The sequence below is a fragment of the Sapajus apella genome, unplaced genomic scaffold, assembly GCF_009761245.1.
Source record: "Sapajus apella isolate SASKATOON/1434 unplaced genomic scaffold, GSC_monkey_1.0 scaffold26, whole genome shotgun sequence".
NCBI lineage: Eukaryota > Metazoa > Chordata > Mammalia > Primates > Cebidae > Sapajus > Sapajus apella.
In genome coordinates this window covers 15,578,290-15,599,701 of record NW_022436966.1, presented here as the reverse complement: position 1 = coordinate 15,599,701, position 21,412 = coordinate 15,578,290, and the positions used below count along the sequence as shown (strand labels likewise).

General features: G+C 34.3%; 1 long non-coding RNA gene across 1 annotated transcript; it reads left to right on the top strand.

The window, feature by feature from the left end:
- Nucleotides 1–1,830: 1,830 nt before the first annotated feature.
- Nucleotides 1,831–16,261, top strand: LOC116560604. Its single transcript, XR_004273042.1, has 3 exons — nt 1,831–1,954; nt 2,841–2,845; nt 16,251–16,261. It is a non-coding gene; the product is annotated as an uncharacterized LOC116560604 (long non-coding RNA).
- The last annotated feature ends 5,151 nt before the right edge of the window (nt 16,262–21,412 follow it).

Here is a 21,412-nt window from a genome sequence, read left to right as displayed (position 1 = left end):
TAACATCCATAACTAAAAACTACTCACTCCTGTTGAATAATACACAACGTACATTTTAGACTGGTTTGAGAAAAAAAGGAGAGAACAGTAATTTCCACTAAAATACTCCTCCTACTACTCCAGACATTTCTGCTAATATTCAAATTATTGCAAAAACATATCTGTCCTTCAAACATAGTTTAGGAAACCTCATCTTCCAAAATGAGTTTTTCAGTCCTCTATTTTAATTGCTTTTATATTTTATGCAGTTCAATATTGAAGTTTCTTTAGTTTTTACTACTGTAAACTTTATAAGGAAAGAGCTGTGTTCATATTTCTTCTAGCAAAGGTTAAGGTGATAGAAGGCTCAAGGAATACTTGCTAAGCAGTGTTCAAAGATATTTCAAATATTATACAGACATTGAAAGGCACTTGGCTTAAGAGGCATTGCAGGAAAAATGAATGGGTTGGTTATATATGCTGCTACTTAACTTATACAACTTATAGGTGATTGAAATCCTGTGTTATACTTCTTACAAAAATAGCCGCATATGGTACCAGTTACCTGTTAAAATTTTCATCAAGGTTTATTGGCCATTAAATATCTGTATAATACACATCCTGTGTCAGCTTCATACTTGAAAACGAAGGCATTTGAAAGTTGTGTGATGTATTCTCAAATCCTCTTCTATCCATTACTTGAGACATCAAATTCTCTTTTCTGACCTACAAGTTTTTAAGAGTTTGCACCATGACTTCATTAAAATTCAAATACTCCTGAGGGGGGAACATTTTTTAAATGGATTAATAGTAGTCTATCTGTATGTGTGAACGAAAAATTTAAGATCTGGTTTCATACAAGTGTAAGAATTCAGAAGAGACAGCTCAAAGTACAATTTTGTACATGGCAATTTTAGAGACCGAATGTCCCCAAATGGACTCTATGGACTCTTGTAAAGTTAATTAGAGCTCCTATTTGAACATCAGCTCAGAATAAACTAACTTTACTCCATTAATGTAGTTAGAATTTGCTTAGTGCCCACTATACTCACAGGTCTGTATGGTAATTAAACTAAAATAAAAATTTTCTTCAAAGAAAAAAATTGCACTAAAATTAAAAGATAAAAATGATAGAAAGTGAATGACTTTATCAATACTAGGCAAAGTTACTGCACAAAGTGTGTTGTAAATATAATTATGTATCCCTTTGAACTTAAAATAAAATTGCTTCTACTTCATTTCCAATGCAGAAATATCCATGTCAGTGAGGATATTGACCACCAATGCCAGTGAAGCATTCAAGTCTAATCACATTAATTTTTGCATTAGGTTGTCTTTAATTTTTACCTATGCAAAATATTTACATTAAACTTTCTATAAATATTAATTTGATAAAGCTGATACATTCAACACATTCTAAAACAATTTCCAGATTATACTCAGCTTGATTATTCTTTTTCTGACCTTTTCCTTTGTGTGTGTGTCGGGCGGCGGGGGGGGTCATTCCAAAAATCAACTTAATATGTTGTCCACTCTTCAAAATATTTTGAGATCTAACTCCAGAGAGGACCTTTTGAATGGTGAAGGCCAGCCCATTGAGATTAGAATGAACTTTTTTAAATTTTAGTTTCAGAGATGCATATGCAGGTTTGTTCTATAAATACATTGTATATTGGGGTTCTGTACATACAGACTATTGCATCACTCAGGTAATAAGCCCAGTACCCAATAGATAGTTTTTTGATCCTCACCCTCCTCCCACCCTCTATCCTTAAAGTAGGCCCTGTTGCCTATTTTTCCTTCTTTGTGTTCATGTGTACTCAATGTTTAGCTTCCACTTATAAGTGAGAACATGCAGTGTTTATCTATTTCTGCATTAGTTTGCTTAAGATAAAGGTCTCCAGCTCCATCCATGTTGCCGTAAAGGACATTATCTTGTTTCTTTATTATGGCTGCCTAGTATTCCATGATATATGTGTACTATATATTCAGTCTAAATGCCCATTGATGGGCATTTAGGTTGATTCTCTTTTTTGCTATTGTGAATAGTGCTGCAATGAATATACACAGGCACATGTCTTTATAATATAATGATTTAAATTCCTTTGGGTGTATACCCAACAATGGAATTGCTGGGTCAAATGGTAGTTCTGTTTTAAGTTCTTTAAGAAATCTTTAAACTGCTTTCTATACTGGCTGAACTAATTTAAATTCCTGCTAGCAGTGTATAAGTATTCCCCTTTCTACACAGCCCTTTTTGATTTTTTAAATTGAAAATGTCTACAACTCAAAAAGGCATAAGGAACTGAAAGCAAAATTCCTAGAAAACATATACACAAAAACAGGATCTAAACATATACACATTCGATAAGGAACACAGAGCCTCAGAAAGTTCTTGCTAAAAAAAAGTGCTACACCTGTAAAATCATTGCCACAATCAAGATAGAAAGCATTTCCATTTTTATCCATTATAGTCAATTTTTCTTTCTGCCTCTGAGCCTGGCAACAGATCTCCATTGGTTTCCAATGTATTTATTTGCATTTTGTAGAATTTCTTCATACATTTGTCAAAATTGATTACATTATACATTTTAAATGAATTATTCTTCAATAAAATAGGTCATTCTTCAATAAAATTGATCAAATAAATAATAGATCAAGTTTTTTTAAAGTTCAAAATACTCATCATCACTGGTCATTAGAGAAATGAAAATTAAAACCCCCTTGAGATACCATCTCACACCAGTTAGAATGGCGATCATTAAAAATCTGGAGACAACAGATGCTGGAGAGGATGTGGAAAAACAGTAACACTTTTACACTGTTGGTGGGAGTGTAAATTAGTTCAACCATTGTGGAAGACAGTGTGGTGATTCCTCAAGGTTCTAAAAATAGAAATATCATTTGACCCAGCAATCCCGTTATTGGGTATATACCTGGAGGATTATAAATGGTTCTATTAAAAGACACATGCACGTGTATGTTCACTGCGGAACTGTTTACTATAGCAAAGACCTGGAACCAACCCAAATGCCCATCAATAATAGACTGGATAAAGAAAATGTATGTAGCACATATACACCATGGAATACTATGCAGCCATAAAAAAAGATGAGTTTGTGTCCTTTGCAGGGACATGGATAAATCTGGAAACCATCATTCTCAGCAAACTGACACAAGGACAGAAAAGAAAACACCGCATGTTCTCACTCATAAGTGGTTGTTGAACAATGAGAACACATGGACACAGAGAGGGGAACATCACACACCTGGGCCTATTGCGGAGTAGGAGAGTTAGGGAAGGGATAGCAGTGGGTAGGGGAATTGAGAAGGGATAACATTAAGAGAAATACCTACTGTAGATGATGGAGGGATGGATGCAGTAAACCACCATGTAATGTGTATACCTATGTAACAATCCTGCATAATCTGCACATGTACCCCAAAACTTAAAATATATAAAAAAAAGTTTGAGCCTCTTAAAATCCTGTTCAGAGGACCCTGATGTCATCTACATCTTTCTGTCTCACCTCTCTTTCCCAAGAGTGAAGAAAGCCTTTAAAAAAGTGTTGATGAACTCTAGAAAGATGACTTCTCCTGCCTTAGGAGCCAGCAGAGCCCTCAAGGGATACTTAGAGTTATTGTGGTTATCCTCAAGTTAACATTTTCCTCATGTCTACCTCTATGTATTTATTCAATGTAACTATGAGTGACAGGAAAGGGTCTTTAACTTTGACTTCTTCATCAACCTGGAAGATCAAACACACACTAAAGTCTTTACATACACACACACACACAATTAGTGAAATTAGTGAAAGGCAACTTCTTTAACTTGAGAATCCACTTATTAATAATCAAAGGAAAGTACTATTCAAGTCACGGTTAAGAAATCAGGGCTTTCTTTCTGGTTCTTGTCTTACTTTGAAAGTGATGTCATGGCATCACAAGTCAGTTTCTTGCATTTTTTTTTCTACTGACATAAAAGGTTTTATTGAGATTTTGAAGATAGTACCTCTAGGTAGCCCTATTTAGAATACAATCATCTCAGTTCTTTCATTGAAAAGTAAGGTAACTTGCTTTGAAATGATGTACTACAGTACTATCAGATATGGTAGAAGAGAAATTAAGGTCATCCAAAGCATTTTAAAATCCTAGTAAGCAGTATCTGTAAAAGGTCTATGAGACTGTAGGTGTAATTTGTGCAGGAAATAGTCTTAAATGGTAAGTAAATCAAACACTTAATGTTACAAGAATGCTAGAAAACCTAAAATACTTCCAGAAGAATCCTTTAATTAAACACAGAGTCATTTTGATATTTAATTACTTTGGAGTTCAAGGATTTTAGGTAATTTTATTAAAATAATCTCTATAAAGATTTATGTTTTCTTTTACTCCCTTTCCTCTCTCTTTTCCTCTTATTTTTAGACTTTGATGCTATTGTATACTTAAGAACATTCACTTCTTGGTCCCATTTTTATGAAGAAATGGAAAAAATAGTCTATAAAAATGTGTAAATGTCGATCAGCGAGAGTTGATAAATCTCATTTTCTTATGATGAAACGCCTTTGATATCTTGACATTTTGTGCTCACATAATTCTTCTGAGACATATCACTAATCTTCTTGGAGTCCTTGTGTGGCATACTGGTATGTTGAGGAAGTACAAATTGCAAAGTTGCCAAAAGACCAGTTCCAATCTAATTAGAACTTGTGCTGCTTCAGTGAAGGCTACATAAACACTCTGTTAATATTCACAGCAGCAGCTTTGTCAATAACTCCCTTAGAATCTTCAAATTTATAACAGAAATCAGCAAACTATTGATTCTTTGACACTGATAGATCTATACAGATTCACTGCCTTCTTTCTCTCTCCTCTGCCCCAATAGAGGGCACAAATGCCAATTGCTCTATTCGGCTCCTAAACACTAAAGGATCATTATTAAAGTATGGCTGGCATCCCTGATCATTAATTATAATCTTGTGCACATATGCAGAGCGATTGCAGGAAATAATCAGCTTTGTCTGCCAAATTGGCAACATTTAGAAATTAATTTGTTATGACACAGCATCAAAGATATTTAAACAACAAACTCAAGGCTCTGCAGCTCTGTGTACATTGTTAAAATATCGGATAACATTATTAAAAAATAGTTAACATATCCAGAGGGAAGTGGTATATATTCTTTATCTTCCTTTCTAGCAGAATTCTAAAAAATAATTTCTATGTGTCCTCAATCCCACAGTTCATAAATTTGGGACTCCCCTCTAGAGTGCCTGCCACTTAGGGGCTATTGACTTAGATTGCCCAGTAGAGTAGCTGTCAGTCTAGAACTACTTATGTAGGCATTGGAAGGGTAATTCTAAATGTGGTAAGGGCAAAGATTAGACAGGATTGATATTTATCTGTTGGGATACATTAGAATTCACTTGTCTACTTGATTCCTTAGGGGTAAAAATAGCAGCAGGGAGATTCATAACACTGATGTGCATTATATCAAGGAAGAAGAGGTAGGCTTGCTTGTCCCATGCTGGATGCTAGTCCATTCACTCCAGAGTAAGAATATTCAACTTGTGCACATTGAGATACATTGCATATTTCCCTCCATACTCTAATGTTTAAGCAACACAACTATTCCACCATGGTTATTCAGGGAACTCTCTAAGTCACTGTCTCCTCCAACACTTCCTTTTATTCACCTCACCAGAATCAAGCTGAAGCCATGTGCACTGTCCTTCAGCCAAGCTCCCTCTTCAATTCCCAAATACCCCTCAAACACACACAGATGTAAAATTTTATTTTGTTTCTTTGGCATATAAAATATAGAATAAAAAGTTAGCTTTCTACAACAATTTTCTTCTAAAGGTTCCAATTGTTCCTAGAAGACATTACTATTGATCCCTTTTTCGTCCAAAAAAAAAAAAAGTAGCTAAATATAAAATAGCACCAATAATGCACTTTTCCATGCAAAAATTCTAAGTGTTTGTTGAGACACCAGCTTTCTCACATTCCTGATGCTTTTTTCCACATAGGTATACACTTTGGTTTTCCTTTACACTTTTATTCACTCCATCTTGGTTGGGGATGTAATTTGGTAAGAAAAACCGAGACTTACACAGCCAGACCCTACTTTCTTTCTCTTCAGACTGAACTATCCATAAAAACAATTATTCTCCACTTTTCTCCCAAGGCAACTCTTGGCCTACCTCCACCAACTGGGGGCCTGCCCAAGTCTGGCACTGCTGGTCATCTGTTTGTTGGTACTCTAATTTGAACATATTTTCTCCAAAGTGTAGGTGTTTCCAATGGGACAGCATAGGCATGCCTCAAAGATATTGTGGGTTTCATTCCACACCACCGCAATAAAGCTAATACCTAAATAGAGCAAGTCACACAATTTTTTTGTTTGTTTGTTTCTCAATGTATATGTAGTCATATTCTCTGCTGAAGACTTGAACCCCTTAAAGTCATGCATGAGGGCTGCAATCAATCAGTCTCTTGTTCATGTTGATATTTTGACCTCCTACCATAAATTATAAATGTTCTTAATTGTATCTAGACTACTGAATCTTTTCTAGAAGGTTTCAATTTACTTTGGGCAGATTCAACCAAAAAACCCCTGTCAATCAATGGCAACTATAGTGTATAAAAATCTATTTCTTAGGCCAGGCACAGTATCTCATGCCTGTAAGCCTACCAATTTTGGAGACTAGGGCAGTTGGATCACCTGAGGTCAAAAATTCAAGACCAGCCTGACCAACATGGTGAAACCCTGTGTCTTGTAATAATACAAAATTAGCTTGGCATGGTGGCACATGCCTGTAATCCCAGCTACTTGGGAGACTGAGGCAGAAGAATCACTTGAACCCAGGAGACGGAGATTGCAGTAAGCCAAAATCATGCCATTGCACTTCAGCCTGGGCAACAAGAGGGAAATACCATCTCAAAAAAATCATTTTTCTTAAATAACAGGACAGTAACAAGTCAAAATTACTTCTTAATCCATAGGCTGCAGAATGGATGATATGCTAGCAGGAAAGAAAACATTAATCTCCAAGTACATCTCCATATGAGCTCTTGAGTGACAAGGAGCATTGTTAGTGAGCAGTAATATTATGAATGGAATGTTCTTCTTTGTTTTTTCCAAGCAGTAGTTCTCAATAGCAGGCTTAAAATATTCAGTAAACCATGCTGTAAACAAATGTGCTGTCATTTGGGTTTAGTTGTTCCATTAATAGGGTACAGATAGTTGATTTGACATGGCTCTTAAAGGCCCCAGGATTTTTAGAATGACAGGTGAGTACTGGCTTCACCCACTGCATTAGCCCTTAACGAGAGTCTGCCTGTCCTTTGAAGCTTTAAAGCTGGACATTGACTTTTCTACTCTTGCTATGAAAGTTCTAGGGGCATTTTCTTCCAATAGAAGACTGTTTCACCTACATTGAAAATCTATTGTTTAGTGTGACCACATTCATCAATGACCTTAGCTAGATCTTCTGAGTAACTTGCTCTCACTTCTACAACAGCACTTGCTGCTTCATCCTGCACATTTATGTTATGCAGAGTTTCTTTCCTTAAACCTCATAAACCATCCTCTCCTAGCTTCAAACTTTTCTTCGGCAGCTTCCTCACCTCTCTCAGCCTCCAAAGAATTGAAGAGAGTTGGGCCTTGCTCTGGATTAGGTTTTGGCTTACAGAAATGTTTTGGCTAGTTTGATCTTCTATTCAGACCACTAAAACTTTCTCATATTAGCAACAAGGCTTTTGTTTTGCTTTGTTTTCTTATCATTTGTGTGTTCATTAAAGTAGTTCTTTTAATTTCCTTCAAAAACTTTTCCTTTGAATTCAAAATTTGTCTTGAGTAAGAGGCTCAGCTTATCTTAGCTTTTGACATGTCCTTCTCACTAAGCATCATGTCTACCTTTTGATTTAAATTGAGAAATATGCAACTCTTTCTTTCACTTGAATATTTAGAAGCCATTGTAGGGTTATTAATTGGCCTAATTTTATTATTGCTGCATCTCTGGAATAGGGAGGCCCAGAGACAGAAAGAGAAATGAGAAAATATCCAGTTGGTGGAGCAGTCAGAGCATATACATTTATTAAGTTCACTGCATTATATGGGCAGGTGCATGGAGTGCAAAACAGTTACAATAGTAATATCAAAGAATGCTAATCACACGTCATCATAAAATACAATGAAAAAGTTTGAAATATTGCAAGAATTACCCAAATGTGACACAGAGAGACAAAATGAGCACGTGCCACTAGAAAAATGGTACTAACTTCTTCAATGCAGAGTTGCCACAAACCTTCAATTTGTGAAAGGCATAATATCTGAAAAATGCAACAAAATGAGTTATGCTTATTTTAAGAGGAGGAGTCTTTAAGAGGTGGTTCAACCATGAGATCTCCTCCCTCATAAGTAGTATTTAAGTCCCTTATAAAAGAGACCACGAAGCATTTGGCTAATTTGCTCTTACTCCTTTGCTATATGAGGAAAAAGGTTTATCCCTTTTGTCCTTCTGCCATTTGAGGAAGCACCAAGAAGGCCCTTGCCAGATGCTTGATGCCTTAATCTTTAACTTCCCAGCTTCCCGAACTGTGAGATATAAACTTCTGTTCTTTATAAACTTACGGTATTATGTTATATTAGTACAAACAGACTAGGACATTTGGTAAATCTACCTAATTTTTAGCATATTCAGTAAGCCCATTTGGTTCTGGAACAAAGCCCTCCTACTTACCATTTGTCAATAGTAAAACTGGCATTCTGATCTCTATTGGCAATCCTTTTATATTATTTCAATATTTCAGAAAGCTGGCAAGGAAGTAGGATGCTATTTAATGGGCTTCTATAAATGTTGCAGCCTTTGCTATGTGGTCCATAAAAAGAAACAAAAAAGTAAAATTTGAGATTTAAAAACGTGTATTAGAGAAATTATAATACTAGTGAGGCTAGGAAGTAGAGAGGCCTTGGTTGTCTCTGGCTGCCTCCAACTAAATGGCAAATCTACCTAATTCTAAGCTACATCCTCCAACTCACATTTTATTAGTAAGGAAGTAGATGTTTTGGCCTCTGTCTGACACTTTTTTATTCAGTTTTTTCAGAATTTGACTGGTAAGAGGATTTCAAAGAGTAGAAGTTAAAATAATTAGAATAGTAATGAAGAAAAAATACTGAAATAAAATTCAAGTAATCAAATAACTTTTGTTTTCTTCATTATAAATAGCAAATGGGCCCAGAATTGCATGAAACTTAATCTTGGTTTCATGATATTCATCATCTATACTTGGTTTGTTAGTTGTATTATGCTTACTAATGTGCTAAATACCTTAATAGTTACATCTTCTCAGTTTCCTTTGATGAATTCATTCCTAGTGCCAAGGTAAGAACCACTCAGTTATGAATCTATTCAAGCACTGATATTTGATAAGTTTACTCAAATAGAAGCGTATAGGATTATCAACTGGAGGTAGAGAGGCAAGTGAGGACACTACTGCAATAATCCAGGAAAGACGTAATGAGAATTTTAGTTTTGTCACTAGCATTAGAAATAGAAAGGCAGTCACCAGAATCGATCAGGTTTTTTTGTTTGGTTTGTTTTGTTTTGTTTTGTTTTGTTTTGTTTTGTTGAGATGGATTCTTGTTCTGTTGTCCAGGCTGGAATGCAGTGGTGTGATTTCGGCTCACTGCAACTTCTGCCTCCTATGTTCCAGCGATTCCCCTGCCTCAGTCTCCTGCATAGCTGGGGTTACAGGCACATGCCATTAAGCCTGGCTAATTTTTGTATTTTTAGTAGAGACGGAGTTTCACCATATTGGCCAGGCTGGTCTCAAACTCCTAACATCAAGTGATCCACCCACCTCGTCCTCCAAAGTGCTGGGATTACAGGCATGAACCAACATGCCTAGCCTAGTTTTCTCAGTTTTAAAGTAATTCATTGAAAAGGAGTCATTTCAAAATTTCCTTCCTATTCAAGAAATCTGGGAAGAAAATTCAGTATGAAATCTTTGAAAGTGAATGAAACTACCTGGACTCCTCATAGCATGGGACAGTAGAAAGAGTTCGAGCTAATCATACTCAGGTTAAGAAGATTCATGCTCAGATTCTTTTTTTTTTTTTTTCTTTTGATAGGAGTTCCACTCCATTGCCCAGACTGGAGTACAGGGGCCGGATCTTGGCTCACTGCAACCTCCACCTCTTGGCTTCAAGAGATTCCTGTGCATCCTCCTCCCAGGTTACTGGGATTACAGGTGCATGCCCACACTCTCGGCTAATTTTTGTATTTTTTTTTTTTTTTTTTTTTTTTTTTTTAGTAAAGACAGGATTTCACCACATTGGCCAGGCTGGTCTCGAACTGCTGACCTCAGATGATCTGCCCACCTCAGCCTCCAAAAGTGCTGGGATTACATGTTTGAGCCACCATGCCATGCCCATATTCAGATTTTTTTTTTTTTTCAGTTTTTTGACCCTAGGTAAATCACACAAACTTGTTGAGCTTCAGAGTATTTACCTGCAAAACAAGAATAATAGCTACCTTACAGGGTGTTGTAAGGCTAAGAATTCTATGTAAAATACTCACAGTGTACCTGACAAATGCTAGGAGAGATTATTAATTTGTAGCTTTATCTTATCTCTGTTCCATTAAATCTAATTTCCTCCAGTTCCAATGTTTTTAATAAAAATCATCGCTGCAATCTGGTATTTTATTGTTTCATTTTATTAGAAGTATTGGAGGACATTTATTTTTCCTAATTTTATTGTAAAATAAGATTGGAAAATTATGCTATGAATTAAACAGGATTGTGTAGGCTGGTCTGGGAGACAAACTGACATTTTCAATATCACATATATATGAAAACTTGTTTAAGATTGCAAACAATTGACTCCAAATAAATTATCAGATAGGACTACTTTCTTATTTGAGAATTTGCTATAAATTGACTGATGTTAACTGTTTATAAATATACCTTAAGAAGGAAAGTGCTGCATAAGACAATTTTCATGAAATAAGGCTGACATTTGGCTTACTTGAACTTACAAAAATAATGAAGAAATGGAGAAAGAACAAGGAGTGAAAGGAATATGAATAGAGAGAATAAAAAAAGAAGAAACCCATTAGTTGCCAAAGCAGTCTTTGCAGACGACCTAATGGAAATATGAATTATCCCAAAACTTCGAATTTTTCATCTACACCTTAATTTATATCTTTTTTATAAAAATTATAATTAATTTTAGCAATACAATTGTGACTGGCACTCTCTATGTTACTTGACGTTCAATAAAAAACACTTTTTGCTGGAGAGGATGTGGAGAAATAGGAACACTTTTACATTGTTGATGGGAGTGTGAATTAGCTTAACCACTGTGGAAGACAGTGTGGCAATTCCTCAAGCATCTCGAACCAGAAATACCATTCGATCCAGCAATCCCATTACTGTGTATACACCCAAAGAATTATAAATCTTTCTACTCTAAAGACACATGTACATATATGTTTATTGCATCACTATTCACAATAGCAAAGATTTGGAGCCAACCCAAATGACCATCAATGATAGACTGGATAAAGAAAATGTGGCACATATACACCATGGAATACTATTCAGCCATAAAAAGAATGAGCTCATGAATGAAGCTGTAAACCATCATTCTCTGCAAAGTAGCACAGGAACAGAAAACCAAACACTGCGTGTTCTCACTCATTAGTGGGAGCCGAACAATGAGAACATACAGGCACGGGGAGGGGATCATTACACACCAGGGTCTGTCAGCAGGTGGGAGGAAGGGGAGGGATAGCATTAAGAGAAATACCTAATGTAGATGACAGGTAATGTGTGCAGTAAACCACCATGTCACATGTATACCTATGTAACACACCTGCATTTTTCTGCACATGTATCCCAGAACGTAAGTATGAAATAAGGAAGAATCACTTTTGATTTTGCAATTCAATTTCTTTCATTAAAAGCTACTGAACAATAATTATATGTCCTTAGAGGAATCAATAAAAATAATCTGTAGGTAAAATGTTAATGTATTATAAAATTTTTTACCTTCTGGTTCAACATTGACATGGATAACAGCTTCCACTAACTTTTATTTGAACCTGTAAAAACAAAACAAGTATTACTTTGATTTAACAAAAGCTCATTTTAGTTAGCTTTGTTATCGAACTATTTTATTTTTTTCTTCAGTGTACAATCAGAATTGTATTTCCAAAGCCAAGTATATTGTATTTCCATAGCCAAGTATATTGAATACTTGAAGAAAATGTTATTATCAATTTACTTTCCTGTCATCATTTTAAACTGACATGTCTTACGTGACTCTTTGGAACAGTGGTTGATTATTTACTTATTTATGTATTATGCTTTAAGTTTTGAGATACATGTGCAGATCGTGTGGGTTTGTTACATAGGTATATACGTACCATGGTAGTGGTTTGTTGCATCCATCGCCCTGTCACCCACATTAGGTATTTCTCCTAATGCTATCCCTCCCCAATCCCCCATCCTCTGCTATTCCTCCTGTAGTCTCTCACCCCCCAGGCTCCAGTGTGTGATGTTCCCCTCCCTGTGTCCATATGTTCTTATTTTTCGATACCTACTTATGAGTGAGAACAAGCGGTGTTTGATTTTCTATTCTTGTGTTAGTTTGCTGAGAATGGTGGTTTCCAGTTTTGTCCATGTCCCTGCAAAGGACATGAACTCATCTTTTTTATGGGGGCATAGTATTCCGTGGTGTATATGTGCCACATTTTCTTTATCCAATCTATCATTGATGGGCATTTGGGTTGGTTCCAAGTCTTTGCTATTCTGAACAGTGCCGCAATAAACATATGTGTTCATGCGTCTTTATAACAGAACCATTTATAATCCTTTGGGTATATACCCAGTAATGCGGTTTCTGGTTCAAATGGAATTTCTATTTCTAGATCCTTGAGGAATTGCCACACTGTCTTCCGCAATGGTTGAATTAATTTACATTCCCACCAACAGTGTAAAAGCATTCCTATTTCTCCACATCCTCTCCAGCATCTGTTGTGTCCTTATTTTTTAATGATCTCCATTCTAACTGGCACGAAATGGTATCTCAATGCGGTTTTGATTTGCATTTCTTTAATGACCAGTGATTATGATCTTTTTTTCATATGTTTGTTGGCTGCGTAAATGTCTTCTTTTGAAAAGTGTCTGTTCATATCCTTTGCCCCCTTTTTGATAGGGTTGTGCTTTTCTTGTAAATTTGTTTAAGAAACTATCAATAGAGTGAACTGGTAACCAACAGAATGGGAAAAAAATTTTGCAATCTACCCATGAGACAAAGCACTAATATCCAGATTCTTTATTTTATCCAGGGTTGCATATGGTTGGGAAATTCCCATCTCACCTGGCAACATACACAATAAAGATTATATTTGATTCATTTCTATGTAATTAAAATAGGTAAACATGAAGTCATTTATTTAGCCTACAGAAGAGGTAGATTTTAAAATTAAGTAGTAAAAGTCTTATTACAAACATTTATATGTTTGAAGGAAAAAAAAACAGAGTCAGAAGGTGAATACAGGCTATCTTCTAAGTACTAAAAAAAAACTTATGCCAAGATAATCATCGTAGTATTATATTACTGAAGAATAAACTAACTGGACAATACGTTATATACATGTTTAGTTTAAGTAGGTATTGGCAAACAGTTTTTCAAAATTGCTATGCCAGTTTATTAAATCTAACTTCTCAACTTTTTTTTTAAGTAAATAGTATTTTCTGTGCCCTGTTTAGAAAATATTGGCTGACCCAAAGGTCATGAAGATATTTTTTCATGTTTACTTTTAGAAATTGTATTATTTACCTCCCTATCTTTATTTTTATGACTCTTCTCAACTCAATTTTGTGTGGGGGGGTGAAATAAATACTGAGGCTCATTTTTGATATTGGTATCCATTGTATGCAGCACCATTATGTGAAGTATAAATTAAGATCTTCAGCCACAGTTCCATGACTTTTGACAAACTATATCCCTCTGTAACCAAAATGTAATCAAAATACAGAAAAGTTCCATCACCCCAGAAAGCTCCTTCCTGCTCCTCTCTAGTCAAAGTGCCTGCCCTCACCAAATGTAATGACAATCTAACCTTTTTAATCATAGATTAGTTTTGCTTGTTATTAAAGATGTTATAAATAGTTATATGGTATGTATTATTCTTTATTTTTCTTGGTTACATATCTAGGAATAGAATTGTAACCTTGTATTATTTATTTAAAAATTATTCTTTCCTCACCGAATTACAGTGGCAACTTGGTTGTAAAAAAGATGTATATGTTTGTGGATCTACTTACGACCACTTTATTCTATTCCATTGGTTTATTTTTCTACTCTTATTTAAATATCACATGGTAGTAATTCATATAGCTCCATAGAAAGTCTTAATATATAGTAGTGTTTTTGTTCTTCAATATTGCTTTGACTAGGATAGTCTTCGCATTTCCTCATTAATTGTAGAATTTTCCTGTCAATTTTCACAAAAATCCTACTGGGACTTTGGTTGCATTTGCACTATCTTGCTCAAGTAAGAAAATTACAACATTGAGTCTCTAATTCTAGAACATTATATAGCTCTCCATTTATTTATCTCAGCAATGTTTTGAAGTTTTCAATATAAAGAACTTGCACAGCTTTTATTAGACTTATTAATTAAGGAAGAGTGTAGTGCCTTTCGGTGCTATTATAAATGGCATTTTAAAAATTTCATTATGTATTTGCTAGTCTATAAAAAATTCCACACATTTTTGTATATTGACCTTGATTCTAGCAAAATTACCAAAATTCACTATTAACATCAATAGTTTGCATATCATTCTGATTTTATATGTAGACAATTGTGTTAGCCGAAATTAATGACAACTTTGTCACTTTTTTATAACTTTGCTCTCTTTTCCCTTATTGCCATGGCTAAAATATTCAGTTAAATGTTGAATAGAAGTTGCAATAGTGGACACCCTTCCCCTGCTCTGAAACTCATGGAGAAGATGTTGAATATTTTACTCTTAAGTATGATGTTAAAACTGCAGCTTTAAAAAATTGATAGCTTTCGTCAGATAAAAGGAGTTTCCCTCTAGTTTGTTGAGATTTTTAAAAATAAGAATGGGTATTGGGTTTCATCAAGTGCATTTTACACATATATTGAGACTATTGTATTTTTTATCCTTTATTCTGTTAATTTGGTGAATTACATAGATCAATGATAGAATGTTAAATAAATTTTAAAGTTATTTCATTTGCAGAAAATTTTTCCTTAGGCACTAATATTTGAACCAAACTCTTTAGTAAAATACACTTTCAGTATGATGGAAAGTACTTATTTTATCATGTTAAATTTTAAATTGTATATATAATAGATTCATGTAATAGATACCTTGTTATCTCATGTACGTCAGTTTTGTCTATCAGGACACATACATAACACGTGTACTATTTCTTTTACTTTGTCTTTCCTGACTAAAAACTGGTCAGGAGGAATGACCTGGAACAGTCTTCAATACGAAGTAGGAGCAGGGAGCAGAGATGCCTGGTTCTTGGTGGCAGAGAGGAGCTGCCTGTCTAGTCCTCATAGGCTTATCCTTAAACTTTATGTTGTGTGTGATAAATCTCCTTTATAGTTGAGTTTATATTACATAAAGCCAAGCATAATTCTGCTTGAAAGAGATTATATTTACATAAAAAAATTCAAACTGGGCATAGAGAATGTGATATAAATTACATTTTACAAAATTAACAAGGAGCTATTCCTGGTTTGCACAAGTATGGTTGATAATTTTTGCTCTGAATCTATTATAATTCAGAAATTAATGCCTCACCTGTCTCTTGGCCCAGCCATTTCACATATGCATGTCCTGACCATGCTTTATCCCAGACTGTTTTCATAAACTTTTCATTTTCTGTCCTGGGAACCAAGAATAAACTGTTACACTCTTGGGGTAAACCTTTGACTAATGAGAGAAGGAAGCAAGTTTGCAAATTCCTCTGATGAATTGGCTTGAGACAAAGCCTCTGTAGATTCTTGGGGATACTGCTATGCAATCCAGCTCTCAGTTGTACTAGGGGTAGCTAACTAAATAATGCATTATCATTTTAACTCTCCCTGCTCTCCTGTTCACTTCCTTGTCCCTTACTCCTCTTCCTGGGATCACCTGCCATCTCGTATCCCATTAGAGTAGCATCAGTTAAGCCCTCTCCTTCAGACTTTACTTTCTGGGAAACCAAAGCTAAGACAATGCATTTCTGTATTCCATGTTTGTAATCATTCACAGATATCACTATGTCATGTAATTGTCAGGAAAATCTATTTCTGCTAATGCTTTTCAAAAACATATTCATTATACAATTATTTTAAATTTTAACCATCTCTTCCCACCCTTTAAAGCAGTTGTGTTTATCCAGGAAAAGAATATCCTTATACTTTCTAAATCAGAAAATAAAAAATTTAAGACTGTATAATCCTTTTACATTACTTCAGGAACAATTTGGCTTGTATCTACATTTTAAAAGCCAAGATACACCAGAAAATCTTGGGAGCCATCAAGCCTAGATGTCTCAATTGATGAAACAACTTACTTGGTTAACTTGTAAGTTTAGATGTTTATCTTCCATTTCTTAATTTGTCATTTTATATCAAATTTATGTAACAGTTTAAAATTGTTTAATATTCATGACATCTAATGAATATATAATTTATCTTTTAAATAAAAATATGGTATATTTTGAGTTGTTCCAATTAAAATAAAAATATGAATAAACATTTCTGTTAACAAAGACGTATATTTTAAAAGCTGTTTTTAAGATAGAAGTCACATTGATACTTATTTCTAAACCTGAAAAAAATATGAAAAAATGCTTTAATCAATATCCTTCATATTGATTTGAAGGAGTGACCCTCAGTTACACGAGAGATTCTCAGATGGGCAATAACCAAAACATTAAACGATAGCAAATAATTTTTAAAAGCCAGGCTCAGGTATATAAGAGTCTTGATATAAATTACTATTCTGCCTCAAATTGATTTCTCAATTCTTCATGAGACCTTTATTGAATCTGAACATAATTTATGCATTTTTAGCTAACAGCATTGTTACCAAAATTAAAAGCCAAGTGGAAGGAACAATGCTTCAAATTGTGTTAGTTACAAAGTATCACCACAAAAGCAACAAGCATATCTGATATTTATTAAATGCTTTTTACATGCCAAGATTGAATATTTCATATGATTTAATGTTTTTCTCAGCACAATCTTCAGAAGTAGTCATAATTATTAGCCCCATTTTATTGATGAAAAGAATAAAGCCAAGAACATTTAAGTAAATTGCTCAGAAGTAAATGGAATTGAAATTTCAACTCAAGATATCTGACTTCATGCTAAAAATTAATAAGTTTTAAAAAATACTTTGCTGACTGAATTCTTTACCAGTAAAGCAGTTATGACATGCTTCGGTAGTTTCTCAAAAGTTAAAGATATCATCTTATCTGGTGCATGTGAATGACAGTTTAACAAATAGAGAATCAGCATATCTTCCAGGTGATAAACCGAACACCTGAGCAATGGAAATTTTCTATTAGAGAGATTTGAAAGCACCAAAGAGTTCTAAGACAAGCACATCATCTTGTTTTACACGTAGTCACACATGAAGTCCATAGGCTTGTTTAAAAAATGTTTTGATTACTCAAATGTTTTCAGAAACTTCTTCGGGAACTGCCTTTAGGACTAGTTTCTAAGCTGCAAAATTAAATGATCACCATCCTCTTTTCTTTCCTCTTAAATCAGAAGAACATCTCAAAGCTTCAACAAGTACAATTCTGCTCTCGAGAATCAAATTCTGCCTTCAAGACTCAATTTTTACCACCACTGAAGATAATTTTAAAACATATATGCCAGGTTCTAGATGAAATTCCCAGAAACATTCTAAAGAAAATCAGCAACGACTGAAGTGAAAGAAAAACTATTATGGGGAATGCACATTTACTTTTTTTCCTATACATTTTTGGGGATGCATAAGCTATTTAATGAGATTTTAAAATACAGATAATTATCTCATAGTTATGTCTTAACTACTTTAGTGTGAGTAAATTCTGGCAACCATTTAGTGTAGAGCTGAAAGACTGAACTGAGGGCCTGAGGACAAGAATACAGTATAGAGGTTTGGAGAAATGTGCTTAGCCTGCTTCACAGGTGTCCAGAGGATTACTCAGAAATTTAGGCAGTAAGTTTTGCAATAATGTTCTCTCCTTGTATGTTTCAAAAGGCAGTTCTTGGACTGATATCTGTTGCACCGTGTGATTTATGTCACAGAAATCTTTTCAGTCAACCGATAGGCCTCATCTGAACTCAATTTCCATTGATGGAACTTTCAGTCAATATAACAAAATTAGACCTAGGTACATATAGCTGCTTTCTAAAAATGTAATATTTTCCATGCAGATTTTGACTCCCATATGTACTGGCCCCTTGTCTGTTTCTATAAGCTGCAGACCAGCAGGAATGCACATTTACTTTTTCTCCTCAGAGAAACGCAGGGTTGGAAAATATGAGTGGAACTGCCAAAGCAAAACACTTAAATTGTGTGATTGCTTCTCCATTCTTAACATAATAACTGTTTTACTTGAGGAGATCATACTTCATCACAATGTCTACTGTAGTCAAAGCAGTTTATGTAACAATTTCATACATTTTCCCATATTTCTCAGAATATACACTTTCTATTACTGAAATTGCATTCAGAAAAGCACAGTTTAGGCAAGCCATTTCACTAGTCAATTGCTATCATCAACTGTTGATGTAACAATAATGTTAATATTTTCCCTATATTGTACAATATTTTTAGCATACTGTTTACATTAAAATAATTTGGAATATTTGTGCATAACTATGTATTGTAGATTTTTGTTGTTGATTATGGGTCATTAGTGATAACATTATTTTATTACCTGCCCACCTTAAGTTTGAAATGTAAAACTAACAGTCATTTGAGTATATTAAGTAAAAGATACCTCAATAGGTTTGACATAGATTTTCTTTAAAAAGCTTTTCTTTAAAAAAGGACTAGAGCTTGTGAATTATTAAAAAACGTATTTTTCTTTGTTCTGCACAATAGCAATAACATGTGAAACAAAAATTAGCACTTTCTCTAAACAAAAACTTAGCACATGTAAATCTGCTGTACGCATTTTGCCACAACTTTAGCCTTTGACCTTTTAACATTTTATTTTCCTACATGACTGACTATAAATAATAAACACTGAATAAACTACAGGGCCATTAATTATTCCCAAAACAAGGACGCTTTCTAATGTCATTTGAGTTGGTTCACCACTTCAAGAGAGAAGTTTGAACTTTGCTATAGAAATAGGCAATTATTTACAATGTTTTACTCACACAGTTTTCTTTCTTTATGAAAGTCTGTTAATAGGGTTTTAAGTCATCTTCACATGCAGATCTGAGGTTCTTGACAAGAAACAGAGACATGCACTGTGTATTTTGTTGACTTCAGAGAATTTTCTCTTACTTGATTTCCTCAATCGCAGAGGAAGACCTTCTATGTGAAATGAATGCATATGCATAAATAGGATACAATTTCATTCCACTTCTTTTGTACTGTGCTCAAAACACCAGGTTTAAAGGAAGAAGAAAATGGCCCTTGAAAGCTGGTGTTTCATACAAACAGCTACAGATTAACATGTACATCACACACAAAATGAATTTAAGATAATCACATAAACATTCAATGGCTTAGAATGTAAGTATAGAGAGTCAGACAGACAAATTGGACTGTTGAGATTTCTTAATTTTGACACAAATCAGAACATGGTTAATGTGTCATGGATTTGCATTCATCTTTGGATATTCTCACAAAAATAACTTTTTACAAGCTACCACACTTAGAGTTCTCTATGTGTCTGATTCTCTAACATATTCCTAAAATATTAGGGCATAGCTTTTTCTATTTCATGTTTGCCAGGCAAAATATGTTTTATTAATTATTGTTTCAATAAAGAAGCTAAGTTGATGTCCTGACTATAGAATTTTGCCAAAATTCATTAGTGGTGGAAAGCATTTTTTACACAAATTTTAATGAAGTAAGAAAACATTCCTCACTAACGTAGACATTTGGGTTAACCAGGATATGTAGCATAATTTGGCCTGATAACCAGTTTATATTAAAAGGATTTTGGGGGAACAACTGGAAATGTGATGTTCTCTTCAATCCTCCCTTCTCAACATTCAACTTGACACAGGAAGAAAGAAGAAAATTGTGCCATTTTAAATGCTAAATAGGTTTAAGTCAATTTGAAAAACGCCCATCCTCTAACACAAAAGTAAATTACAAACATCTAGATTTGAATTTCTAACATAGAATAACTTTGATCTATCTGACTATACATCTTATAACACACTGTCACAATTGTCCACAACATCAACTCTTGTTTTTCCTCATCTACTTATCCCACCATTTCTTTGACACAAATCTTGAGCCCTTAATTTGCTTCCTTTCTATTACTTATATATATTTCCATCCATGAACAATAGTAAATATAGCTTAGATAAACGAACAATAAAATGGTATTTTAATTTAAATATCTTTAGGTATCTTACTTTTGCTTAGTGTTATAGTTTTGAGACATATCTTTGCTGACATACATCACACTACCTGAGAGTGAACTGATGTGAGTTATTGGTTCTCATACATAGGTTTTCAGGAGGTGTGTGCCTGTGCGTACACACACACACACACCCCAACTAGAAAAACAACCCATTAAAGGAGTTTAAAAAACTAGCCAAACTAGTTCTTGGTATTGTGAGATGATAACCAAAGGCTGATTAATTCACTCGGGAGCAATCAATCAGTCTATTTAGGTCAAATAACTAGTTGATGTAATTTTTGTCTCAACGGAATGGTTATCAAGACCTTTATGAAGGGCTTACAGTGTTGTTCCATCTTTGTTGCCTAGTAAAATGTCTGTTAGAATAATGACTTGATATTTAACTGGAAGTCATTAGTCTTCTTAGAATCCACTTGCCAAGCTCTTAGTGTTTTTATTAATATTTATAACATTGCTATTTCAAGGATAACATTTTAAATCAACAAAAGGACAGAGACCTTGAATCGGTATTGTGTCCCACTAAGCAACGCAGGTGTCAGTGATTCAAGTCGCTCATTAGCATAATGTCAATGTGTAATCTTCCTACCCAGTGAGTCTTTGCTTTTAAAAAAATCTCAATTTCTGTAAGTTTACAGTTTCCAGTATAAAGGTTTTCTTAAAGTGAAAACAATAAATCAGAACTTTACATAAGAAGTACTTTAAATACTCATCTATAAAACAGAATCATGTAGCTTCCTCTTAAAAGCATTCGTGACATTTAAATGTTTAAATGAATCCTAA